The sequence below is a fragment of the Lithobates pipiens genome, unplaced genomic scaffold (assembly GCF_037356315.1).
Source record: "Lithobates pipiens isolate NorthernLeopardFrog02 unplaced genomic scaffold, aLitPip1_a1.2 Scaffold_18, whole genome shotgun sequence".
Classification (NCBI taxonomy): domain Eukaryota; kingdom Metazoa; phylum Chordata; class Amphibia; order Anura; family Ranidae; genus Lithobates; species Lithobates pipiens.
The window spans coordinates 110,268,131-110,295,881 of NW_027507758.1; positions in this window are offsets into that span (position 1 = coordinate 110,268,131).

Consider the following 27,751-nt stretch of genomic DNA (forward strand, 5'->3'; position numbering starts at 1 on the left):
GGACTCAAGAGTAAGGGCTCCCCTTCCCCCAAACAACAATGCTGTAAACTTTCTCATTGTCCGCGAGAGCAACCCTGGCCAAACAAATGCTTATATTGTCCTGAAAGACCCAGTGGGCAAAAGGGGACTCCTTCACCCTGAAAAATGTTCTACGAAACCCCAAAAGACCCATAATGGGCACCTCCCCCTTTCAAAAAAGTCCTAAAGCATCCACAAAAGACCCAGTGGCCAGAAAGGGCACCTACATTCTCCATAAAAAAGACTTAACATATCCCAAAAGACCCAATGGCAAAAAAGGGCACTACCCCCTCAAAAAAAGGTCCAAACTAACCCAAAAAACCCAATGGCCAGAAAAGGCACCACCATCCTCCAAGGAAATATCGATATTATTCCAAAAGACCCCTTAAGGGCACCTTCCCTCCCTTCATAAGCAAAGGCCTACATTACCCAATAGACCCATATAGGCCACCTTCCCTACCTTTAAAAAAAAAAAGAAGGCTAAAAAATATCAAAAGACCGAATGGCTAAAAAGGGTACCTCCCCCTTTTCATTTTTGTATGTATGCCTGAATAATTATTTGTCCTCAGGTTTATAATTTTTAATGAAAAAAGTGAAGAGAAAGGGAAGCTGATATCTGCAAGGTAAGTGCTATATTTATATTCTTTTCATCTTGAGCCCTTGTGGGCTGACATTTTCTTGTTAAATTGTAAGCTCTTATGAGCAGGATTTTCTTTGTCATATCAGATGTTAAGCTCTTGCGGGCATTGATTTTCTCCTTAGATTGTTAGCTCGAGCAGAAACCGACACCCACTTGGATGCATCAGGTGCAAAGAGTTTTCAAAATGTCTCTTCGCTGCTGTCCTGTCTGTGTGCGGAGTCTCAGCTGTAAAGTGGGTAAGGAGGGTTACCCCTTTACGGAGGACAGACAAGCAGTACCTGGCCCCCTGGTGCGCGAAGGTGTGTGATTTAGGACTCAAGAGTAAGGGCTCCCCTTCCCCCAAACAACAATGCTGTAAACTTTCTCATTGTCCGCGAGAGCAACCCTGGCCAAACAAATGCTTATATTGTCCTGAAGGACCCAGTGGGCAAAAGGGGACTCCTTCACCCTGAAAAATGTTCTACGAAACACCAAAAGACCCATAATGGGCACCTCCCCCTTTCAAAAAAGTCCTAAAGCATCCACAAAAGACCCAGTGGCCAGAAAGGGCACCTACATTCTCCATAAAAAAGACTTAACATATCCCAAAAGACCCAATGGCATAAAAGGGCACTACCCCCTCAAAGAAAGGTCCAAACTAACCCAAAAAACCCAATGGCCAGAAAATGCACCACCATCCTCCAAGGAAATATCGATATTATTCCAAAAGACCCCTTAAGGGCACCTTCCCTCCCTTCATAAAAAAAGGCCTACATTACCCAAAAGACCCATATAGGCCACCTTCCCTACCTTTAAAAAAAAAGGAAGGCTAAAAAATATCAAAAGACCGAATGGCTAAAAAGGGTACCTCCCCCTTTTCATTTTTGTATGTATGCCTGAATAATTATTTGTCCTCAGGTTTATAATTTTTAATGAAAAAAGTGAAGAGAAAGGGAAGCTGATATCTGCAAGGTAAGTGCTATATTTATATTCTTTTCATCTTGAGCCCTTGTGGGCTGACATTTTCTTGTTAGATTGTAAGCTCTTATGAGCAGGATTTTCTTTGTCATATCAGATGTTAAGCTCTTGCGGGCATTGATTTTCTCCTTAGATTGTTAGCTCGAGCAGAAATCGACACCCACTTGGATGCATCAGGTGCAAAGAGTTTTCAAAATGTCTCTTCGCTGCTGTCCTGTCTGTGTGCGCAGTCTCAGCTGTAAAGTGGGGAAGAAGGGTTACCCCTTTACGGAGGACAGACAAGCAGTACCTGGCCCCCTGGTGCGCGAAGGTGTGTGATTTAGGACTCAAGAGTAAGGGCTCCCCTTCCCCCAAACAACAATGCTGTAAACTTTCTCATTGTCCGCGAGAGCAACCCTGGCCAAACAAATGCTTATATTGTCCTGAAAGACCCAGTGGGCAAAAGGGGACTCCTTCACCCTGAAAAATGTTCTACGAAACCCCAAAAGACCTATAATGGGCACCTCCCCCTTTCAAAAAGTCCTAAAGCATCCACAAAAGACCCAGTGGCCAGAAAGGGCACCTACATTCTCCATAAGAAAGACTTAAAATGTCCCAAAAGACCCAATGGCAAAAAAGGGCACTACCCCCTCAAAAAAAGGTCCAAACTAACCCAAAAAACCCAATGGCCAGAAAAGGCACCACCATCCTCCAAGGAAGTATCGATATTATTCCAAAAGACCCCTTAAGGGCACCTTCCCTCCCTTCATAAACAAAGGCCTACATTACCCAAAAGACCCATATAGGCCACCTTCCCTACCTTTAAAAAAAAAAAGGAAGGCTAAAAATTATCAAATGGCTAAAATGTCTAAAAAGGGTACCTCCCCCTTTTCATTTTTGTATGTATGCCTGAATAATTATTTGTCCTCAGGTTTATAATTTTTAATGAAAAAAGTGAAGAGAAAGGGAAGCTGATATCTGCAAGGTAAGTGCTATATTTATATTCTTTTCATCTTGAGCCCTTGTGGGCTGACATTTTCTTGTTAGATTGTAAGCTCTTATGAGCAGGATTTTCTTTGTCATATCAGATGTTAAGCTCTTGCGGGCATTGATTTTCTCCTTAGATTGTTAGCTCGAGCAGAAACCGACACCCACTTGGATGCATCAGGTGCAAAGAGTTTTCAAAATGTCTCTTCGCTGCTGTCCTGTCTGTGTGCGCAGTCTCAGCTGTAAAGTGGGGAAGAAGGGTTACCCCTTTACGGAGGACAGACAAGCAGTACCTGGCCCCCTGGTGCGCGAAGGTGTGTGATTTAGGACTCAAGAGTAAGGGCTCCCCTTCCCCCAAACAACAATGCTGTAAACTTTCTCATTGTCCGCGAGAGCAACCCTGGCCAAACAAATGCTTATATTGTCCTGAAAGACCCAGTGGGCAAAAGGGGACTCCTTCACCCTGAAAAATGTTCTACGAAACCCCAAAAGACCCATAATGGGCACCTCCCCCTTTCAAAAAAGTCCTAAAGCATCCACAAAAGACCCAGTGGCCAGAAAGGGCACCTACATTCTCCATAAAAAAGACTTAACATATCCCAAAAGACCCAATGGCAAAAAAGGGCACTACCCCCTCAAAAAAAGGTCCAAACTAACCCAAAAAACCCAATGGCCAGAAAAGGCACCACCATCCTCCAAGGAAATATCGATATTATTCCAAAAGACCCCTTAAGGGCACCTTCCCTCCCTTCATAAGCAAAGGCCTACATTACCCAATAGACCCATATAGGCCACCTTCCCTACCTTTAAAAAAAAAAAGAAGGCTAAAAAATATCAAAAGACCGAATGGCTAAAAAGGGTACCTCCCCCTTTTCATTTTTGTATGTATGCCTGAATAATTATTTGTCCTCAGGTTTATAATTTTTAATGAAAAAAGTGAAGAGAAAGGGAAGCTGATATCTGCAAGGTAAGTGCTATATTTATATTCTTTTCATCTTGAGCCCTTGTGGGCTGACATTTTCTTGTTAAATTGTAAGCTCTTATGAGCAGGATTTTCTTTGTCATATCAGATGTTAAGCTCTTGCGGGCATTGATTTTCTCCTTAGATTGTTAGCTCGAGCAGAAACCGACACCCACTTGGATGCATCAGGTGCAAAGAGTTTTCAAAATGTCTCTTCGCTGCTGTCCTGTCTGTGTGCGGAGTCTCAGCTGTAAAGTGGGTAAGGAGGGTTACCCCTTTACGGAGGACAGACAAGCAGTACCTGGCCCCCTGGTGCGCGAAGGTGTGTGATTTAGGACTCAAGAGTAAGGGCTCCCCTTCCCCCAAACAACAATGCTGTAAACTTTCTCATTGTCCGCGAGAGCAACCCTGGCCAAACAAATGCTTATATTGTCCTGAAGGACCCAGTGGGCAAAAGGGGACTCCTTCACCCTGAAAAATGTTCTACGAAACACCAAAAGACCCATAATGGGCACCTCCCCCTTTCAAAAAAGTCCTAAAGCATCCACAAAAGACCCAGTGGCCAGAAAGGGCACCTACATTCTCCATAAAAAAGACTTAACATATCCCAAAAGACCCAATGGCATAAAAGGGCACTACCCCCTCAAAGAAAGGTCCAAACTAACCCAAAAAACCCAATGGCCAGAAAATGCACCACCATCCTCCAAGGAAATATCGATATTATTCCAAAAGACCCCTTAAGGGCACCTTCCCTCCCTTCATAAAAAAAGGCCTACATTACCCAAAAGACCCATATAGGCCACCTTCCCTACCTTTAAAAAAAAAGGAAGGCTAAAAAATATCAAAAGACCGAATGGCTAAAAAGGGTACCTCCCCCTTTTCATTTTTGTATGTATGCCTGAATAATTATTTGTCCTCAGGTTTATAATTTTTAATGAAAAAAGTGAAGAGAAAGGGAAGCTGATATCTGCAAGGTAAGTGCTATATTTATATTCTTTTCATCTTGAGCCCTTGTGGGCTGACATTTTCTTGTTAGATTGTAAGCTCTTATGAGCAGGATTTTCTTTGTCATATCAGATGTTAAGCTCTTGCGGGCATTGATTTTCTCCTTAGATTGTTAGCTCGAGCAGAAATCGACACCCACTTGGATGCATCAGGTGCAAAGAGTTTTCAAAATGTCTCTTCGCTGCTGTCCTGTCTGTGTGCGCAGTCTCAGCTGTAAAGTGGGGAAGAAGGGTTACCCCTTTACGGAGGACAGACAAGCAGTACCTGGCCCCCTGGTGCGCGAAGGTGTGTGATTTAGGACTCAAGAGTAAGGGCTCCCCTTCCCCCAAACAACAATGCTGTAAACTTTCTCATTGTCCGCGAGAGCAACCCTGGCCAAACAAATGCTTATATTGTCCTGAAAGACCCAGTGGGCAAAAGGGGACTCCTTCACCCTGAAAAATGTTCTACGAAACCCCAAAAGACCTATAATGGGCACCTCCCCCTTTCAAAAAGTCCTAAAGCATCCACAAAAGACCCAGTGGCCAGAAAGGGCACCTACATTCTCCATAAGAAAGACTTAAAATGTCCCAAAAGACCCAATGGCAAAAAAGGGCACTACCCCCTCAAAAAAAGGTCCAAACTAACCCAAAAAACCCAATGGCCAGAAAAGGCACCACCATCCTCCAAGGAAGTATCGATATTATTCCAAAAGACCCCTTAAGGGCACCTTCCCTCCCTTCATAAACAAAGGCCTACATTACCCAAAAGACCCATATAGGCCACCTTCCCTACCTTTAAAAAAAAAAAGGAAGGCTAAAAATTATCAAATGGCTAAAATGTCTAAAAAGGGTACCTCCCCCTTTTCATTTTTGTATGTATGCCTGAATAATTATTTGTCCTCAGGTTTATAATTTTTAATGAAAAAAGTGAAGAGAAAGGGAAGCTGATATCTGCAAGGTAAGTGCTATATTTATATTCTTTTCATCTTGAGCCCTTGTGGGCTGACATTTTCTTGTTAGATTGTAAGCTCTTATGAGCAGGATTTTCTTTGTCATATCAGATGTTAAGCTCTTGCGGGCATTGATTTTCTCCTTAGATTGTTAGCTCGAGCAGAAACCGACACCTACTTGGATGCATCAGGTGCAAAGAGTTTTCAAAATGTCTCTTCGCTGCTGTCCTGTCTGTGTGCGGAGTCTCAGCTGTAAAGTGGGTAAGGAGGGTTACCCCTTTACGGAGGACAGACAAGCAGTACCTGGCCCCCTGGTGCGCGAAGGTGTGTGATTTAGGACTCAAGAGTAAGGGCTCCCCTTCCCCCAAACAACAATGCTGTAAACTTTCTCATTGTCCGCGAGAGCAACCCTGGCCAAACAAATGCTTATATTGTCCTGAAAGACCCAGTGGGCAAAAGGGGACTCCTTCACCCTGAAAAATGTTCTACGAAACCCCAAAAGACCCATAATGGGCACCTCCCCCTTTCAAAAAAGTCCTAAAGCATCCACAAAAGACCCAGTGGCCAGAAAGGGCACCTACATTCTCCATAAAAAAGACTTAACATATCCCAAAAGACCCAATGGCAAAAAAGGGCACTACCCCCTCAAAAAAAGGTCCAAACTAACCCAAAAAACCCAATGGCCAGAAAAGGCACCACCATCCTCCAAGGAAATATCGATATTATTCCAAAAGACCCCTTAAGGGCACCTTCCCTCCCTTCATAAGCAAAGGCCTACATTACCCAATAGACCCATATAGGCCACCTTCCCTACCTTTAAAAAAAAAAGGAAGGCTAAAAAATATCAAAAGACCGAATGGCTAAAAAGGGTACCTCCCCCTTTTCATTTTTGTATGTATGCCTGAATAATTATTTGTCCTCAGGTTTATAATTTTTAATGAAAAAAGTGAAGAGAAAGGGAAGCTGATATCTGCAAGGTAAGTGCTATATTTATATTCTTTTCATCTTGAGCCCTTGTGGGCTGACATTTTCTTGTTAAATTGTAAGCTCTTATGAGCAGGATTTTCTTTGTCATATCAGATGTTAAGCTCTTGCGGGCATTGATTTTCTCCTTAGATTGTTAGCTCGAGCAGAAACCGACACCTACTTGGATGCATCAGGTGCAAAGAGTTTTCAAAATGTCTCTTCGCTGCTGTCCTGTCTGTGTGCGGAGTCTCAGCTGTAAAGTGGGTAAGGAGGGTTACCCCTTTACGGAGGACAGACAAGCAGTACCTGGCCCCCTGGTGCGCGAAGGTGTGTGATTTAGGACTCAAGAGTAAGGGCTCCCCTTCCCCCAAACAACAATGCTGTAAACTTTCTCATTGTCCGCGAGAGCAACCCTGGCCAAACAAATGCTTATATTGTCCTGAAAGACCCAGTGGGCAAAAGGGGACTCCTTCACCCTGAAAAATGTTCTACGAAACCCCAAAAGACCCATAATGGGCACCTCCCCCTTTCAAAAAAGTCCTAAAGCATCCACAAAAGACCCAGTGGCCAGAAAGGGCACCTACATTCTCCATAAAAAAGACTTAACATATCCCAAAAGACCCAATGGCAAAAAAGGGCACTACCCCCTCAAAAAAAGGTCCAAACTAACCCAAAAAACCCAATGGCCAGAAAAGGCACCACCATCCTCCAAGGAAATATCGATATTATTCCAAAAGACCCCTTAAGGGCACCTTCCCTCCCTTCATAAGCAAAGGCCTACATTACCCAATAGACCCATATAGGCCACCTTCCCTACCTTTAAAAAAAAAAGGAAGGCTAAAAAATATCAAAAGACCGAATGGCTAAAAAGGGTACCTCCCCCTTTTCATTTTTGTATGTATGCCTGAATAATTATTTGTCCTCAGGTTTATAATTTTTAATGAAAAAAGTGAAGAGAAAGGGAAGCTGATATCTGCAAGGTAAGTGCTATATTTATATTCTTTTCATCTTGAGCCCTTGTGGGCTGACATTTTCTTGTTAAATTGTAAGCTCTTATGAGCAGGATTTTCTTTGTCATATCAGATGTTAAGCTCTTGCGGGCATTGATTTTCTCCTTAGATTGTTAGCTCGAGCAGAAACCGACACCTATTTGGATGCATCAGGTGCAAAGAGTTTTCAAAATGTCTCTTCGCTGCTGTCCTGTCTGTGTGCGGAGTCTCAGCTGTAAAGTGGGTAAGGAGGGTTACCCCTTTACGGAGGACAGACAAGCAGTACCTGGCCCCCTGGTGCGCAAAGGTGTGTGATTTAGGACTCAAGAGTAAGGGCTCCCCTTCCCCCAAACAACAATGCTGTAAACTTTCTCATTGTCCGCGAGAGCAACCCTGGCCAAACAAATGCTTATATTGTCCTGAAAGACCCAGTGGGCAAAAGGGGACTCCTTCACCCTGAAAAATGTTCTACGAAACCCCAAAAGACCCATAATGGGCACCTCCCCCTTTCAAAAAAGTCCTAAAGCATCCACAAAAGACCCAGTGGCCAGAAAGGGCACCTACATTCTCCATAAAAAAGACTTAACATATCCCAAAAGACCCAATGGCAAAAAAGGGAACTACCCCCTCAAAGAAAGGTCCAAACTAACCCAAAAAACCCAATGGCCAGAAAATGCACCACCATCCTCCAAGGAAATATCGATATTATTCCAAAAGACCCCTTAAGGGCACCTTCCCTCCCTTCATAAAAAAAGGCCTACATTACCCAAAAGACCCATATAGGCCACCTTCCCTACCTTTAAAAAAAGGAAGGCTAAAAAATATCAAAAGACCGAATGGCTAAAAAGGGTACCTCCCCCTTTTCATTTTTGTATGTATGCCTGAATAATTATTTGTCCTCAGGTTTATAATTTTTAATGAAAAAAGTGAAGAGAAAGGGAAGCTGATATCTGCAAGGTAAGTGCTATATTTATATTCTTTTCATCTTGAGCCCTTGTGGGCTGACATTTTCTTGTTAGATTGTAAGCTCTTATGAGCAGGATTTTCTTTGTCATATCAGATGTTAAGCTCTTGCGGGCATTGATTTTCTCCTTAGATTGTTAGCTCGAGCAGAAACCGACACCCACTTGGATGCATCAGGTGCAAAGAGTTTTCAAAATGTCTCTTCGCTGCTGTCCTGTCTGTGTGCGCAGTCTCAGCTGTAAAGTGGGGAAGAAGGGTTACCCCTTTACGGAGGACAGACAAGCAGTACCTGGCCCCCTGGTGCGCGAAGGTGTGTGATTTAGGACTCAAGAGTAAGGGCTCCCCTTCCCCCAAACAACAATGCTGTAAACTTTCTCATTGTCCGCGAGAGCAACCCTGGCCAAACAAATGCTTATATTGTCCTGAAAGACCCAGTGGGCAAAAGGGGACTCCTTCACCCTGAAAAATGTTCTACGAAACCCCAAAAGACCTATAATGGGCACCTCCCCCTTTCAAAAAGTCCTAAAGCATCCACAAAAGACCCAGTGGCCAGAAAGGGCACCTACATTCTCCATAAAAAAGACTTAACATATCCCAAAAGACCCAATGGCATAAAAGGGCACTACCCCCTCAAAGAAAGGTCCAAACTAACCCAAAAAACCCAATGGCCAGAAAATGCACCACCATCCTCCAAGGAAATATCGATATTATTCCAAAAGACCCCTTAAGGGCACCTTCCCTCCCTTCAGAAAAAAATGCCTACATTACCCAAAAGACCCATATAGGCCACCTTCCCTACCTTTAAAAAAAAAGGAAGGCTAAAAAATATCAAAAGACCGAATGGCTAAAAAGGGTACCTCCCCCGTTTCATTTTTGTATGTATGCCTGAATAATTATTTGTCCTCAGGTTTATAATTTTTAATGAAAAAAGTGAAGAGAAAGGGAAGCTGATATCTGCAAGGTAAGTGCTATATTTATATTCTTTTCATCTTGAGCCCTTGTGGGCTGACATTTTCTTGTTAGATTGTAAGCTCTTATGAGCAGGATTTTCTTTGTCATATCAGATGTTAAGCTCTTGCGGGCATTGATTTTCTCCTTAGATTGTTAGCTCGAGCAGAAACCGACACCCACTTGGATGCATCAGGTGCAAAGAGTTTTCAAAATGTCTCTTCGCTGCTGTCCTGTCTGTGTGCGCAGTCTCAGCTGTAAAGTGGGGAAGAAGGGTTACCCCTTTACGGAGGACAGACAAGCAGTACCTGGCCCCCTGGTGCGCGAAGGTGTGTGATTTAGGACTCAAGAGTAAGGGCTCCCCTTCCCCCAAACAACAATGCTGTAAACTTTCTCATTGTCCGCGAGAGCAACCCTTGCCAAACAAATGCTTATATTGTCCTGAAAGACCCAGTGGGCAAAAGGGGACTCCTTCACCCTGAAAAATGTTCTACGAAACCCCAAAAGACCTATAATGGGCACCTCCCCCTTTCAAAAAGTCCTAAAGCATCCACAAAAGACCCGGTGGCCAGAAAGGGCACCTACATTCTCCATAAGAAAGACTTAAAATGTCCCAAAAGACCCAATGGCAAAAAAGGGCACTACCCCCTCAAAAAAAGGTCCAAACTAACCCAAAAAACCCAATGGCCAGAAAAGGCACCACCATCCTCCAAGGAAGTATCGATATTATTCCAAAAGACCCCTTAAGGGCACCTTCCCTCCCTTCATAAACAAAGGCCTACATTACCCAAAAGACCCATATAGGCCACCTTCCCTACCTTTAAAAAAAAAAAGGAAGGCTAAAAATTATCAAATGGCTAAAATGGCTAAAAAGGGTACCTCCCCCTTTTCATTTTTGTATGTATGCCTGAATAATTATTTGTCCTCAGGTTTATAATTTTTAATGAAAAAAGTGAAGAGAAAGGGAAGCTGATATCTGCAAGGTAAGTGCTATATTTATATTCTTTTCATCTTGAGCCCTTGTGGGCTGACATTTTCTTGTTAGATTGTAAGCTCTTATGAGCAGGATTTTCTTTGTCATATCAGATGTTAAGCTCTTGCGGGCATTGATTTTCTCCTTAGATTGTTAGCTCGAGCAGAAACCGACACCTACTTGGATGCATCAGGTGTAAAGAGTTTTCAAAATGTCTCTTCGCTGCTGTCCTGTCTGTGTGCGGAGTCTCAGCTGTAAAGTGGGTAAGGAGGGTTACCCCTTTACGGAGGACAGACAAGCAGTACCTGGCCCCCTGGTGCGCGAAGGTGTGTGATTTAGGACTCAAGAGTAAGGGCTCCCCTTCCCCCAAACAACAATGCTGTAAACTTTCTCATTGTCCGCGAGAGCAACTCTGGCCAAACAAATGCTTATATTGTCCTGAAAGACCCAGTGGGCAAAAGGGGACTCCTTCACCCTGAAAAATGTTCTACGAAACCCCAAAAGACCCATAATGGGCAACTTCCCCTTTCAAAAAAGTCCTAAAGCATCCACAAAAGACCCAGTGGCCAGAAAGGGCACCTACATTCTCCATAAAAAAGACTTAACATATCCCAAAAGACCCAATGGCAAAAAAGGGCACTACCCCCTCAAAAAAAGGTCCAAACTAACCCAAAAAACCCAATGGCCAGAAAAGGCACCACCATCCTCCAAGGAAATATCGATATTATTCCAAAAGACCCCTTAAGGGCACCTTCCCTCCCTTCATAAGCAAAGGCCTACATTACCCAATAGACCCATATAGGCCACCTTCCCTACCTTTAAAAAAAAAAGGAAGGCTAAAAAATATCAAAAGACCGAATGGCTAAAAAGGGTACCTCCCCCTTTTCATTTTTGTATGTATGCCTGAATAATTATTTGTCCTCAGGTTTATAATTTTTAATGAAAAAAGTGAAGAGAAAGGGAAGCTGATATCTGCAAGGTAAGTGCTATATTTATATTCTTTTCATCTTGAGCCCTTGTGGGCTGACATTTTCTTGTTAGATTGTAAGCTCTTATGAGCAGGATTTTCTTTGTCATATCAGATGTTAAGCTCTTGCGGGCATTGATTTTCTCCTTAGATTGTTAGCTCGAGCAGAAATCGACACCCACTTGGATGCATCAGGTGCAAAGAGTTTTCAAAATGTCTCTTCGCTGCTGTCCTGTCTGTGTGCGCAGTCTCAGCTGTAAAGTGGGGAAGAAGGGTTACCCCTTTACGGAGGACAGACAAGCAGTACCTGGCCCCCTGGTGCGCGAAGGTGTGTGATTTAGGACTCAAGAGTAAGGGCTCCCCTTCCCCCAAACAACAATGCTGTAAACTTTCTCATTGTCCGCGAGAGCAACCCTGGCCAAACAAATGCTTATATTGTCCTGAAAGACCCAGTGGGCAAAAGGGGACTCCTTCACCCTGAAAAATGTTCTACGAAACCCCAAAAGACCTATAATGGGCACCTCCCCCTTTCAAAAAGTCCTAAAGCATCCACAAAAGACCCAGTGGCCAGAAAGGGCACCTACATTCTCCATAAGAAAGACTTAAAATGTCCCAAAAGACCCAATGGCAAAAAAGGGCACTACCCCCTCAAAAAAAGGTCCAAACTAACCCAAAAAACCCAATGGCCAGAAAAGGCACCACCATCCTCCAAGGAAGTATCGATATTATTCCAAAAGACCCCTTAAGGGCACCTTCCCTCCCTTCATAAACAAAGGCCTACATTACCCAAAAGACCCATATAGGCCACCTTCCCTACCTTTAAAAAAAAAAAGGAAGGCTAAAAATTATCAAATGGCTAAAATGTCTAAAAAGGGTACCTCCCCCTTTTCATTTTTGTATGTATGCCTGAATAATTATTTGTCCTCAGGTTTATAATTTTTAATGAAAAAAGTGAAGAGAAAGGGAAGCTGATATCTGCAAGGTAAGTGCTATATTTATATTCTTTTCATCTTGAGCCCTTGTGGGCTGACATTTTCTTGTTAGATTGTAAGCTCTTATGAGCAGGATTTTCTTTGTCATATCAGATGTTAAGCTCTTGCGGGCATTGATTTTCTCCTTAGATTGTTAGCTCGAGCAGAAACCGACACCTACTTGGATGCATCAGGTGCAAAGAGTTTTCAAAATGTCTCTTCGCTGCTGTCCTGTCTGTGTGCGGAGTCTCAGCTGTAAAGTGGGTAAGGAGGGTTACCCCTTTACGGAGGACAGACAAGCAGTACCTGGCCCCCTGGTGCGCGAAGGTGTGTGATTTAGGACTCAAGAGTAAGGGCTCCCCTTCCCCCAAACAACAATGCTGTAAACTTTCTCATTGTCCGCGAGAGCAACCCTGGCCAAACAAATGCTTATATTGTCCTGAAAGACCCAGTGGGCAAAAGGGGACTCCTTCACCCTGAAAAATGTTCTACGAAACCCCAAAAGACCCATAATGGGCACCTCCCCCTTTCAAAAAAGTCCTAAAGCATCCACAAAAGACCCAGTGGCCAGAAAGGGCACCTACATTCTCCATAAAAAAGACTTAACATATCCCAAAAGACCCAATGGCAAAAAAGGGCACTACCCCCTCAAAAAAAGGTCCAAACTAACCCAAAAAACCCAATGGCCAGAAAAGGCACCACCATCCTCCAAGGAAATATCGATATTATTCCAAAAGACCCCTTAAGGGCACCTTCCCTCCCTTCATAAGCAAAGGCCTACATTACCCAATAGACCCATATAGGCCACCTTCCCTACCTTTAAAAAAAAAAGGAAGGCTAAAAAATATCAAAAGACCGAATGGCTAAAAAGGGTACCTCCCCCTTTTCATTTTTGTATGTATGCCTGAATAATTATTTGTCCTCAGGTTTATAATTTTTAATGAAAAAAGTGAAGAGAAAGGGAAGCTGATATCTGCAAGGTAAGTGCTATATTTATATTCTTTTCATCTTGAGCCCTTGTGGGCTGACATTTTCTTGTTAAATTGTAAGCTCTTATGAGCAGGATTTTCTTTGTCATATCAGATGTTAAGCTCTTGCGGGCATTGATTTTCTCCTTAGATTGTTAGCTCGAGCAGAAACCGACACCTACTTGGATGCATCAGGTGCAAAGAGTTTTCAAAATGTCTCTTCGCTGCTGTCCTGTCTGTGTGCGGAGTCTCAGCTGTAAAGTGGGTAAGGAGGGTTACCCCTTTACGGAGGACAGACAAGCAGTACCTGGCCCCCTGGTGCGCGAAGGTGTGTGATTTAGGACTCAAGAGTAAGGGCTCCCCTTCCCCCAAACAACAATGCTGTAAACTTTCTCATTGTCCGCGAGAGCAACCCTGGCCAAACAAATGCTTATATTGTCCTGAAAGACCCAGTGGGCAAAAGGGGACTCCTTCACCCTGAAAAATGTTCTACGAAACCCCAAAAGACCCATAATGGGCACCTCCCCCTTTCAAAAAAGTCCTAAAGCATCCACAAAAGACCCAGTGGCCAGAAAGGGCACCTACATTCTCCATAAAAAAGACTTAACATATCCCAAAAGACCCAATGGCAAAAAAGGGCACTACCCCCTCAAAAAAAGGTCCAAACTAACCCAAAAAACCCAATGGCCAGAAAAGGCACCACCATCCTCCAAGGAAATATCGATATTATTCCAAAAGACCCCTTAAGGGCACCTTCCCTCCCTTCATAAGCAAAGGCCTACATTACCCAATAGACCCATATAGGCCACCTTCCCTACCTTTAAAAAAAAAAGGAAGGCTAAAAAATATCAAAAGACCGAATGGCTAAAAAGGGTACCTCCCCCTTTTCATTTTTGTATGTATGCCTGAATAATTATTTGTCCTCAGGTTTATAATTTTTAATGAAAAAAGTGAAGAGAAAGGGAAGCTGATATCTGCAAGGTAAGTGCTATATTTATATTCTTTTCATCTTGAGCCCTTGTGGGCTGACATTTTCTTGTTAAATTGTAAGCTCTTATGAGCAGGATTTTCTTTGTCATATCAGATGTTAAGCTCTTGCGGGCATTGATTTTCTCCTTAGATTGTTAGCTCGAGCAGAAACCGACACCTATTTGGATGCATCAGGTGCAAAGAGTTTTCAAAATGTCTCTTCGCTGCTGTCCTGTCTGTGTGCGGAGTCTCAGCTGTAAAGTGGGTAAGGAGGGTTACCCCTTTACGGAGGACAGACAAGCAGTACCTGGCCCCCTGGTGCGCAAAGGTGTGTGATTTAGGACTCAAGAGTAAGGGCTCCCCTTCCCCCAAACAACAATGCTGTAAACTTTCTCATTGTCCGCGAGAGCAACCCTGGCCAAACAAATGCTTATATTGTCCTGAAAGACCCAGTGGGCAAAAGGGGACTCCTTCACCCTGAAAAATGTTCTACGAAACCCCAAAAGACCCATAATGGGCACCTCCCCCTTTCAAAAAAGTCCTAAAGCATCCACAAAAGACCCAGTGGCCAGAAAGGGCACCTACATTCTCCATAAAAAAGACTTAACATATCCCAAAAGACCCAATGGCAAAAAAGGGAACTACCCCCTCAAAGAAAGGTCCAAACTAACCCAAAAAACCCAATGGCCAGAAAATGCACCACCATCCTCCAAGGAAATATCGATATTATTCCAAAAGACCCCTTAAGGGCACCTTCCCTCCCTTCATAAAAAAAGGCCTACATTACCCAAAAGACCCATATAGGCCACCTTCCCTACCTTTAAAAAAAGGAAGGCTAAAAAATATCAAAAGACCGAATGGCTAAAAAGGGTACCTCCCCCTTTTCATTTTTGTATGTATGCCTGAATAATTATTTGTCCTCAGGTTTATAATTTTTAATGAAAAAAGTGAAGAGAAAGGGAAGCTGATATCTGCAAGGTAAGTGCTATATTTATATTCTTTTCATCTTGAGCCCTTGTGGGCTGACATTTTCTTGTTAGATTGTAAGCTCTTATGAGCAGGATTTTCTTTGTCATATCAGATGTTAAGCTCTTGCGGGCATTGATTTTCTCCTTAGATTGTTAGCTCGAGCAGAAACCGACACCCACTTGGATGCATCAGGTGCAAAGAGTTTTCAAAATGTCTCTTCGCTGCTGTCCTGTCTGTGTGCGCAGTCTCAGCTGTAAAGTGGGGAAGAAGGGTTACCCCTTTACGGAGGACAGACAAGCAGTACCTGGCCCCCTGGTGCGCGAAGGTGTGTGATTTAGGACTCAAGAGTAAGGGCTCCCCTTCCCCCAAACAACAATGCTGTAAACTTTCTCATTGTCCGCGAGAGCAACCCTGGCCAAACAAATGCTTATATTGTCCTGAAAGACCCAGTGGGCAAAAGGGGACTCCTTCACCCTGAAAAATGTTCTACGAAACCCCAAAAGACCTATAATGGGCACCTCCCCCTTTCAAAAAGTCCTAAAGCATCCACAAAAGACCCAGTGGCCAGAAAGGGCACCTACATTCTCCATAAAAAAGACTTAACATATCCCAAAAGACCCAATGGCATAAAAGGGCACTACCCCCTCAAAGAAAGGTCCAAACTAACCCAAAAAACCCAATGGCCAGAAAATGCACCACCATCCTCCAAGGAAATATCGATATTATTCCAAAAGACCCCTTAAGGGCACCTTCCCTCCCTTCAGAAAAAAATGCCTACATTACCCAAAAGACCCATATAGGCCACCTTCCCTACCTTTAAAAAAAAAGGAAGGCTAAAAAATATCAAAAGACCGAATGGCTAAAAAGGGTACCTCCCCCGTTTCATTTTTGTATGTATGCCTGAATAATTATTTGTCCTCAGGTTTATAATTTTTAATGAAAAAAGTGAAGAGAAAGGGAAGCTGATATCTGCAAGGTAAGTGCTATATTTATATTCTTTTCATCTTGAGCCCTTGTGGGCTGACATTTTCTTGTTAGATTGTAAGCTCTTATGAGCAGGATTTTCTTTGTCATATCAGATGTTAAGCTCTTGCGGGCATTGATTTTCTCCTTAGATTGTTAGCTCGAGCAGAAACCGACACCCACTTGGATGCATCAGGTGCAAAGAGTTTTCAAAATGTCTCTTCGCTGCTGTCCTGTCTGTGTGCGCAGTCTCAGCTGTAAAGTGGGGAAGAAGGGTTACCCCTTTACGGAGGACAGACAAGCAGTACCTGGCCCCCTGGTGCGCGAAGGTGTGTGATTTAGGACTCAAGAGTAAGGGCTCCCCTTCCCCCAAACAACAATGCTGTAAACTTTCTCATTGTCCGCGAGAGCAACCCTTGCCAAACAAATGCTTATATTGTCCTGAAAGACCCAGTGGGCAAAAGGGGACTCCTTCACCCTGAAAAATGTTCTACGAAACCCCAAAAGACCTATAATGGGCACCTCCCCCTTTCAAAAAGTCCTAAAGCATCCACAAAAGACCCGGTGGCCAGAAAGGGCACCTACATTCTCCATAAGAAAGACTTAAAATGTCCCAAAAGACCCAATGGCAAAAAAGGGCACTACCCCCTCAAAAAAAGGTCCAAACTAACCCAAAAAACCCAATGGCCAGAAAAGGCACCACCATCCTCCAAGGAAGTATCGATATTATTCCAAAAGACCCCTTAAGGGCACCTTCCCTCCCTTCATAAACAAAGGCCTACATTACCCAAAAGACCCATATAGGCCACCTTCCCTACCTTTAAAAAAAAAAAGGAAGGCTAAAAATTATCAAATGGCTAAAATGGCTAAAAAGGGTACCTCCCCCTTTTCATTTTTGTATGTATGCCTGAATAATTATTTGTCCTCAGGTTTATAATTTTTAATGAAAAAAGTGAAGAGAAAGGGAAGCTGATATCTGCAAGGTAAGTGCTATATTTATATTCTTTTCATCTTGAGCCCTTGTGGGCTGACATTTTCTTGTTAGATTGTAAGCTCTTATGAGCAGGATTTTCTTTGTCATATCAGATGTTAAGCTCTTGCGGGCATTGATTTTCTCCTTAGATTGTTAGCTCGAGCAGAAACCGACACCTACTTGGATGCATCAGGTGTAAAGAGTTTTCAAAATGTCTCTTCGCTGCTGTCCTGTCTGTGTGCGGAGTCTCAGCTGTAAAGTGGGTAAGGAGGGTTACCCCTTTACGGAGGACAGACAAGCAGTACCTGGCCCCCTGGTGCGCGAAGGTGTGTGATTTAGGACTCAAGAGTAAGGGCTCCCCTTCCCCCAAACAACAATGCTGTAAACTTTCTCATTGTCCGCGAGAGCAACTCTGGCCAAACAAATGCTTATATTGTCCTGAAAGACCCAGTGGGCAAAAGGGGACTCCTTCACCCTGAAAAATGTTCTACGAAACCCCAAAAGACCCATAATGGGCAACTTCCCCTTTCAAAAAAGTCCTAAAGCATCCACAAAAGACCCAGTGGCCAGAAAGGGCACCTACATTCTCCATAAAAAAGACTTAACATATCCCAAAAGACCCAATGGCAAAAAAGGGCACTACCCCCTCAAAAAAAGGTCCAAACTAACCCAAAAAACCCAATGGCCAGAAAAGGCACCACCATCCTCCAAGGAAATATCGATATTATTCCAAAAGACCCCTTAAGGGCACCTTCCCTCCCTTCATAAGCAAAGGCCTACATTACCCAATAGACCCATATAGGCCACCTTCCCTACCTTTAAAAAAAAAAAGAAGGCTAAAAAATATCAAAAGACCGAATGGCTAAAAAGGGTACCTCCCCCTTTTCATTTTTGTATGTATGCCTGAATAATTATTTGTCCTCAGGTTTATAATTTTTAATGAAAAAAGTGAAGAGAAAGGGAAGCTGATATCTGCAAGGTAAGTGCTATATTTATATTCTTTTCATCTTGAGCCCTTGTGGGCTGACATTTTCTTGTTAAATTGTAAGCTCTTATGAGCAGGATTTTCTTTGTCATATCAGATGTTAAGCTCTTGCGGGCATTGATTTTCTCCTTAGATTGTTAGCTCGAGCAGAAACCGACACCCACTTGGATGCATCAGGTGCAAAGAGTTTTCAAAATGTCTCTTCGCTGCTGTCCTGTCTGTGTGCGGAGTCTCAGCTGTAAAGTGGGTAAGGAGGGTTACCCCTTTACGGAGGACAGACAAGCAGTACCTGGCCCCCTGGTGCGCGAAGGTGTGTGATTTAGGACTCAAGAGTAAGGGCTCCCCTTCCCCCAAACAACAATGCTGTAAACTTTCTCATTGTCCGCGAGAGCAACCCTGGCCAAACAAATGCTTATATTGTCCTGAAAGACCCAGTGGGCAAAAGGGGACTCCTTCACCCTGAAAAATGTTCTACGAAACCCCAAAAGACCCATAATGGGCACCTCCCCCTTTCAAAAAAGTCCTAAAGCATCCACAAAAGACCCAGTGGCCAGAAAGGGCACCTACATTCTCCATAAAAAAGACTTAACATATCCCAAAAGACCCAATGGCAAAAAAGGGAACTACCCCCTCAAAGAAAGGTCCAAACTAACCCAAAAAACCCAATGGCCAGAAAATGCACCACCATCCTCCAAGGAAATATCGATATTATTCCAAAAGACCCCTTAAGGGCACCTTCCCTCCCTTCATAAAAAAAGGCCTACATTACCCAAAAGACCCATATAGGCCACCTTCCCTACCTTTAAAAAAAAAGGAAGGCTAAAAAATATCAAAAGACCGAATGGCTAAAAAGGGTACCTCCCCCTTTTCATTTTTGTATGTATGCCTGAATAATTATTTGTCCTCAGGTTTATAATTTTTAATGAAAAAAGTGAAGAGAAAGGGAAGCTGATATCTGCAAGGTAAGTGCTATATTTATATTCTTTTCATCTTGAGCCCTTGTGGGCTGACATTTTCTTGTTAGATTGTAAGCTCTTATGAGCAGGATTTTCTTTGTCATATCAGATATTAAGCTCTTGCGGGCATTGATTTTCTCCTTAGATTGTTAGCTCGAGCAGAAATCGACACCCACTTGGATGCATCAGGTGCAAAGAGTTTTCAAAATGTCTCTTCGCTGCTGTCCTGTCTGTGTGCGCAGTCTCAGCTGTAAAGTGGGGAAGAAGGGTTACCCCTTTACGGAGGACAGACAAGCAGTACCTGGCCCCCTGGTGCGCGAAGGTGTGTGATTTAGGACTCAAGAGTAAGGGCTCCCCTTCCCCCAAACAACAATGCTGTAAACTTTCTCATTGTCCGCGAGAGCAACCCTGGCCAAACAAATGCTTATATTGTCCTGAAAGACCCAGTGGGCAAAAGGGGACTCCTTCACCCTGAAAAATGTTCTACGAAACCCCAAAAGACCTATAATGGGCACCTCCCCCTTTCAAAAAGTCCTAAAGCATCCACAAAAGACCCAGTGGCCAGAAAGGGCACCTACATTCTCCATAAGAAAGACTTAAAATGTCCCAAAAGACCCAATGGCAAAAAAGGGCACTACCCCCTCAAAAAAAGGTCCAAACTAACCCAAAAAACCCAATGGCCAGAAAAGGCACCACCATCCTCCAAGGAAATATCGATATTATTCCAAAAGACCCCTTAAGGGCACCTTCCCTCCCTTCATAAACAAAGGCCTACATTACCCAAAAGACCCATATAGGCCACCTTCCCTACCTTTAAAAAAAAAAGGAAGGCTAAAAATTATCAAATGGCTAAAATGGCTAAAAAGGGTACCTCCCCCTTTTCATTTTTGTATGTATGCCTGAATAATTATTTGTCCTCAGGTTTATAATTTTTAATGAAAAAAGTGAAGAGAAAGGGAAGCTGATATCTGCAAGGTAAGTGCTATATTTATATTCTTTTCATCTTGAGCCCTTGTGGGCTGACATTTTCTTGTTAGATTGTAAGCTCTTATGAGCAGGATTTTCTTTGTCATATCAGATGTTAAGCTCTTGCGGGCATTGATTTTCTCCTTAGATTGTTAGCTCGAGCAGAAACCGACACCTACTTGGATGCATCAGGTGCAAAGAGTTTTCAAAATGTCTCTTCGCTGCTGTCCTGTCTGTGTGCGGAGTCTCAGCTGTAAAGTGGGTAAGGAGGGTTACCCCTTTACGGAGGACAGACAAGCAGTACCTGGCCCCCTGGTGCGCGAAGGTGTGTGATTTAGGACTCAAGAGTAAGGGCTCCCCTTCCCCCAAACAACAATGCTGTAAACTTTCTCATTGTCCGCGAGAGCAACCCTGCCCAACAAATGCTTATATTGTCCTGAAAGACCCAGTGGACAAAAGGGGACCCCTTCACCCTGAAAAAAAGGTCTACGAAACCCCAAAAGACCCATAATGGGCACCTCCCCCTTTCAAAAAAGTCCTAAAGCATCCACAAAAGACCCAGTGGCCAGAAAGGGCACCTACATTCTCCATAAAAAAGACCTAACATATCCCAAAAGACCAAATGGCAAAAAAGGGCACTACCCCCTCAAAAAAAGGTCCAAACTAACCCAAAAAAAACAATGGCCAGAAAGACACCACCATCCTCCAAAGAAATATCGATATTATTCCAAAAGACCCCTTAAGGGCACCTTCCCTCCCTTCATAAGCAAAGGCCTACATTACCCAATAGACCCATATAGGCCACCTTCCCTACCTTTAAAAAAAAAAAGAAGGCTAAAAAATATCAAAAGACCGAATGGCTAAAAAGGGTACCTCCCCCTTTTCATTTTTGTATGTATGCCTGAATAATTATTTGTCCTCAGGTTTATAATTTTTAATGAAAAAAGTGAAGAGAAAGGGAAGCTGATATCTGCAAGGTAAGTGCTATATTTATATTCTTTTCATCTTGAGCCCTTGTGGGCTGACATTTTCTTGTTAAATTGTAAGCTCTTATGAGCAGGATTTTCTTTGTCATATCAGATGTTAAGCTCTTGCGGGCATTGATTTTCTCCTTAGATTGTTAGCTCGAGCAGAAACCGACACCCACTTGGATGCATCAGGTGCAAAGAGTTTTCAAAATGTCTCTTCGCTGCTGTCCTGTCTGTGTGCGGAGTCTCAGCTGTAAAGTGGGTAAGGAGGGTTACCCCTTTACGGAGGACAGACAAGCAGTACCTGGCCCCCTGGTGCGCGAAGGTGTGTGATTTAGGACTCAAGAGTAAGGGCTCCCCTTCCCCCAAACAACAATGCTGTAAACTTTCTCATTGTCCGCGAGAGCAACCCTGGCCAAACAAATGCTTATATTGTCCTGAAAGACCCAGTGGGCAAAAGGGGACTCCTTCACCCTGAAAAATGTTCTACGAAACCCCAAAAGACCCATAATGGGCACCTCCCCCTTTCAAAAAAGTCCTAAAGCATCCACAAAAGACCCAGTGGCCAGAAAGGGCACCTACATTCTCCATAAAAAAGACTTAACATATCCCAAAAGACCCAATGGCAAAAAAGGGAACTACCCCCTCAAAGAAAGGTCCAAACTAACCCAAAAAACCCAATGGCCAGAAAATGCACCACCATCCTCCAAGGAAATATCGATATTATTCCAAAAGACCCCTTAAGGGCACCTTCCCTCCCTTCATAAAAAAAGGCCTACATTACCCAAAAGACCCATATAGGCCACCTTCCCTACCTTTAAAAAAAAAGGAAGGCTAAAAAATATCAAAAGACCGAATGGCTAAAAAGGGTACCTCCCCCTTTTCATTTTTGTATGTATGCCTGAATAATTATTTGTCCTCAGGTTTATAATTTTTAATGAAAAAAGTGAAGAGAAAGGGAAGCTGATATCTGCAAGGTAAGTGCTATATTTATATTCTTTTCATCTTGAGCCCTTGTGGGCTGACATTTTCTTGTTAGATTGTAAGCTCTTATGAGCAGGATTTTCTTTGTCATATCAGATGTTAAGCTCTTGCGGGCATTGATTTTCTCCTTAGATTGTTAGCTCGAGCAGAAACCGACACCCACTTGGATGCATTAGGTGCAAAGAGTTTTCAAAATGTCTCTTCGCTGCTGTCCTGTCTGTGTGCGGAGTTTCAGCTGTAAAGTGGGTAAGGAGGGTTACCCCTTTACGGAGGACAGACAAGCAGTACCTGGCCCCCTGGTGCGCGAAGGTGTGTGATTTAGGACTCAAGAGTAAGGGCTCCCCTTCCCCCAAACAACAATGCTGTAAACTTTCTCATTGTCCGCGAGAGCAACCCTGGCCAAACAAATGCTTATATTGTCCTGAAAGACCCAGTGGGCAAAAGGGGACTCCTTCACCCTGAAAAATGTTCTACGAAACCCCAAAAGACCCATAATGGGCACCTCCCCCTTTCAAAAAAGTCCTAAAGCATCCACAAAAGACCCAGTGGCCAGAAAGGGCACCTACATTCTCCATAAAAAAGACTTAACATATCCCAAAAGACCCAATGGCAAAAAAGGGCACTACCCCCTCAAAGAAAGGTCCAAACTAACCCAAAAAACCCAATGGCCAGAAAATGCACCACCATCCTCCAAGGAAATATCGATATTATTCCAAAAGACCCCTTAAGGGCACCTTCCCTCCCTTCATAAAAAAAGGCCTACATTACCCAAAAGACCCATATAGGCCACCTTCCCTACCTTTAAAAAAAAAGGAAGGCTAAAAAATATCAAAAGACCGAATGGCTAAAAAGGGTACCTCCCCCTTTTCATTTTTCTATGTATGCCTGAATAATTATTTGTCCTCAGGTTTATAATTTTTAATGAAAAAAGTGAAGAGAAAGGGAAGCTGATATCTGCAAGGTAAGTGCTATATTTATATTCTTTTCATCTTGAGCCCTTGTGGGCTGACATTTTCTTGTTATATTGTAAGCTCTTATGAGCAGGATTTTCTTTGTCATATCAGATGTTAAGCTCTTGCGGGCATTGATTTTCTCCTTAGATTGTTAGCTCGAGCAGAAACCGACACCCACTTGGATGCATCAGGTGCAAAGAGTTTTCAAAATGTCTCTTCGCTGCTGTCCTGTCTGTGTGCGGAGTCTCAGCTGTAAAGTGGGTAAGGAGGGTTACCCCTTTACGGAGGACAGACAAGCAGTACCTGGCCCCCTGGTGCGCGAAGGTGTGTGATTTAGGACTCAAGAGTAAGGGCTCCCCTTCCCCCAAACAACAATGCTGTAAACTTTCTCATTGTCCGCGAGAGCAACCCTGGCCAAACAAATGCTTATATTGTCCTGAAAGACCCAGTGGGCAAAAGGGGACTCCTTCACCCTGAAAAATGTTCTACGAAACCCCAAAAGACCCATAATGGGCACCTCCCCCTTTCAAAAAAGTCCTAAAGCATCCACAAAAGACCCAGTGGCCAGAAAGGGCACCTACATTCTCCATAAAAAAGACTTAACATATCCCAAAAGACCCAATGGCAAAAAAGGGAACTACCCCCTCAAAGAAAGGTCCAAACTAACCCAAAAAACCCAATGGCCAGAAAATGCACCACCATCCTCCAAGGAAATATCGATATTATTCCAAAAGACCCCTTAAGGGCACCTTCCCTCCCTTCATAAAAAAAGGCCTACATTACCCAAAAGACCCATATAGGCCACCTTCCCTACCTTTAAAAAAAAAGGAAGGCTAAAAAATATCAAAAGACCGAATGGCTAAAAAGGGTACCTCCCCCTTTTCATTTTTGTATGTATGCCTGAATAATTATTTGTCCTCAGGTTTATAATTTTTAATGAAAAAAGTGAAGAGAAAGGGAAGCTGATATCTGCAAGGTAAGTGCTATATTTATATTCTTTTCATCTTGAGCCCTTGTGGGCTGACATTTTCTTGTTAGATTGTAAGCTCTTATGAGCAGGATTTTCTTTGTCATATCAGATGTTAAGCTCTTGCGGGCATTGATTTTCTCCTTAGATTGTTAGCTCGAGCAGAAACCGACACCTACTTGGATGCATCAGGTGCAAAGAGTTTTCAAAATGTCTCTTCGCTGCTGTCCTGTCTGTGTGCGGAGTCTCAGCTGTAAAGTGGGTAAGGAGGGTTACCCCTTTACGGAGGACAGACAAGCAGTACCTGGCCCCCTGGTGCGCGAAGGTGTGTGATTTAGGACTCAAGAGTAAGGGCTCCCCTTCCCCCAAACAACAATGCTGTAAACTTTCTCATTGTCCGCGAGAGCAACCCTGCCCAAACAAACGCTTATATTGTCCTGAAAGACCCAGTGGACAAAAGGGGACCCCTTCACCCTGAAAAAAAGGTCTACGAAACCCCAAAAGACCCATAATGGGCACCTCCCCCTTTCAAAAAAGTCCTAAAGCATCCACAAAAGACCCAGTGGCCAGAAAGGGCACCTACATTCTCCATAAAAAAGACCTAACATATCCCAAAAGACCAAATGGCAAAAAAGGGCACTACCCCCTCAAAAAAAGGTCCAAACTAACCCAAAAAAAACAATGGCCAGAAAGACACCACCATCCTCCAAAGAAATATCGATATTATTCCAAAAGACCCTTTAAGGGCACCTTCCCTCCCTTCATAAGCAAAGGCCTACATTACCCAAAAGACCCACATAGGCCACCTTCCCTACCTTTAAAAAAAAAAGGAAGGCTAAAAAATATCTAAAGACCGAATGGCCAAAAAAGGGTACTTCCCCCTTTTCATTTTTGTATGTATGCCTGAATAATTATTTGTCCTCGGGTTTATAATTTTTAATGAAAAAAGTGAAGAGAAAGGGAAGCTGATTTCTGCAAGGTAAGTGCTATATTTATATTCTTTTCATCTTGAGCCCTTGTGGGCTGACATTTTCTTGTTAGATTATTAGCTCTTATGAGCAGGATTTTCTTTGTCATATCAGATGTTAAGCTCTTGCGGGCATTGATTTTCTCCTTAGATTGTTAGCTCGAGCAGAAACCGACACCTACTTGGATGCATCAGGTGCAAAGAGTTTTCAAAATGTCTCTTCGCTGCTGTCCTGTCTGTGTGCGCAGTCTCAGCTGTAACGTGGGGAAGGAGGGTTACCCCTTTACGGAGGACAGACAAGCAGTACCTGGCCCCCTGGTGCGCGAAGGTGTGTGATTTAGGACTCAAGAGTAAGGGCTCCCCTTCCCCCAAACAACAATGCTGTAAACTTTCTCATTGTCCGCGAGAGCAACCCTGGCCAAACAAATGCTTATATTGTCCTGAAAGACCCAGTGGGCAAAAGGGGACTCCTTCACCCTGAAAAATGTTCTACGAAACCCCAAAAGACCCATAATGGGCACCTCCCCCTTTCAAAAAAGTCCTAAAGCATCCACAAAAGACCCAGTGGCCAGAAAGGGCACCTACATTCTCCATAAAAAAGACTTAACATATCCCAAAAGACCCAATGGCAAAAAAGGGCACTACCCCCTCAAAAAAAGGTCCAAACTAACCCAAAAAACCCAATGGCCAGAAAAGGCACCACCATCCTCCAAGGAAATATCGATATTATTCCAAAAGACCCCTTAAGGGCACCTTCCCTCCCTTCATAAGCAAAGGCCTACATTACCCAATAGACCCATATAGGCCACCTTCCCTACCTTTAAAAAAAAAAAGAAGGCTAAAAAATATCAAAAGACCGAATGGCTAAAAAGGGTACCTCCCCCTTTTCATTTTTGTATGTATGCCTGAATAATTATTTGTCCTCAGGTTTATAATTTTTAATGAAAAAAGTGAAGAGAAAGGGAAGCTGATATCTGCAAGGTAAGTGCTATATTTATATTCTTTTCATCTTGAGCCCTTGTGGGCTGACATTTTCTTGTTAAATTGTAAGCTCTTATGAGCAGGATTTTCTTTGTCATATCAGATGTTAAGCTCTTGCGGGCATTGATTTTCTCCTTAGATTGTTAGCTCGAGCAGAAACCGACACCCACTTGGATGCATCAGGTGCAAAGAGTTTTCAAAATGTCTCTTCGCTGCTGTCCTGTCTGTGTGCGGAGTCTCAGCTGTAAAGTGGGTAAGGAGGGTTACCCCTTTACGGAGGACAGACAAGCAGTACCTGGCCCCCTGGTGCGCGAAGGTGTGTGATTTAGGACTCAAGAGTAAGGGCTCCCCTTCCCCCAAACAACAATGCTGTAAACTTTCTCATTGTCCGCGAGAGCAACCCTGCCCAAACAAATGCTTATATTGTCCTGAAAGACCCAGTGGGCAAAAGGGGACCCCTTCACCCTGAAAAAAGGTTTACGAAACCCCAAAAGACCCATAATGGGCACCTCCCCCTTTCAAAAAAGTCCTAAAGCATCCACAAAAGACCCAGTGGCCAGAAAGGGCACCTACATTCTCCATAAAAAAGACCTAACATATCCCAAAAGACCCAATGGCAAAAAAGGGCACTACCCCCTCAAAAAAAGGTCCAAACTAACCCAAAAAAAACAATGGCCAGAAAGACACCACCATCCTCCAAAGAAATATCGATATTTTTCCAAAAGACCCTTTAAGGGCACCTTCCCTCCCTTCATAAGCAAAGGCCTACATTACCCAAAAGACCCATATAGGCCACCTTCCCTACCTTTAAAAAAAAAAAGGAAGGCTAAAAAATATCTAAAGACAGAATGGCCAAAAAAGGGTACCTCCCCCTTTTCATTTTTGTATGTATGCCTGAATAATTATTTGTCCTCAGGTTTATAATTTTTAATGAAAAAAGTGAAGAGAAAGGGAAGCTGATATCTGCAAGGTAAGTGCTATATTTATATTCTTTTCATCTTGAGCCCTTGTGGGCTGACATTTTCTTGTTAGATTGTAAGCTCTTATGAGCAGGACTTTCTTTGTCATATCAGATGTTAAGCTCTTGCGGGCATTGATTTTCTCCTTAGATTGTTAGCTCGAGCAGAAACCGACACCCACTTGGATGCATCAGGTGCAAAGAGTTTTCAAAATGTCTCTTCGCTGCTGTCCTGTCTGTGTGCGGAGTCTCAGCTGTAAAGTGGGTAAGGAGGGTTACCCCTTTACGGAGGACAGACAAGCAGTACCTGGCCCCCTGGTGCGCGAAGGTGTGTGATTTAGGACTCAAGAGTAAGGGCTCCCCTTCCCCCAAACAACAATGCTGTAAACTTTCTCATTGTCCGCGAGAGCAACCCTGGCCAAACAAATGCTTATATTGTCCTGAAAGACCCAGTGGGCAAAAGGGGACTTCTTCACCCTGAAAAATGTTCTACGAAACCCCAAAAGACCCATAATGGGCACCTCCCCCTTTCAAAAAAGTCCTAAAGCATCCACAAAAGACCCAGTGGCCAGAAAGGGCACCTACATTCTCCATAAAAAAGACTTAACATATCCCAAAAGACCCAATGGCAAAAAAGGGAACTACCCCCTCAAAGAAAGGTCCAAACTAACCCAAAAAACCCAATGGCCAGAAAATGCACCACCATCCTCCAAGGAAATATCGATATTATTCCAAAAGACCCCTTAAGGGCACCTTCCCTCCCTTCATAAAAAAAGGCCTACATTACCCAAAAGACCCATATAGGCCACCTTCCCTACCTTTAAAAAAAAAGGAAGGCTAAAAAATATCAAAAGACCGAATGGCTAAAAAGGGTACCTCCCCCTTTTCATTTTTGTATGTATGCCTGAATAATTATTTGTCCTCAGGTTTATAATTTTTAATGAAAAAAGTGAAGAGAAAGGGAAGCTG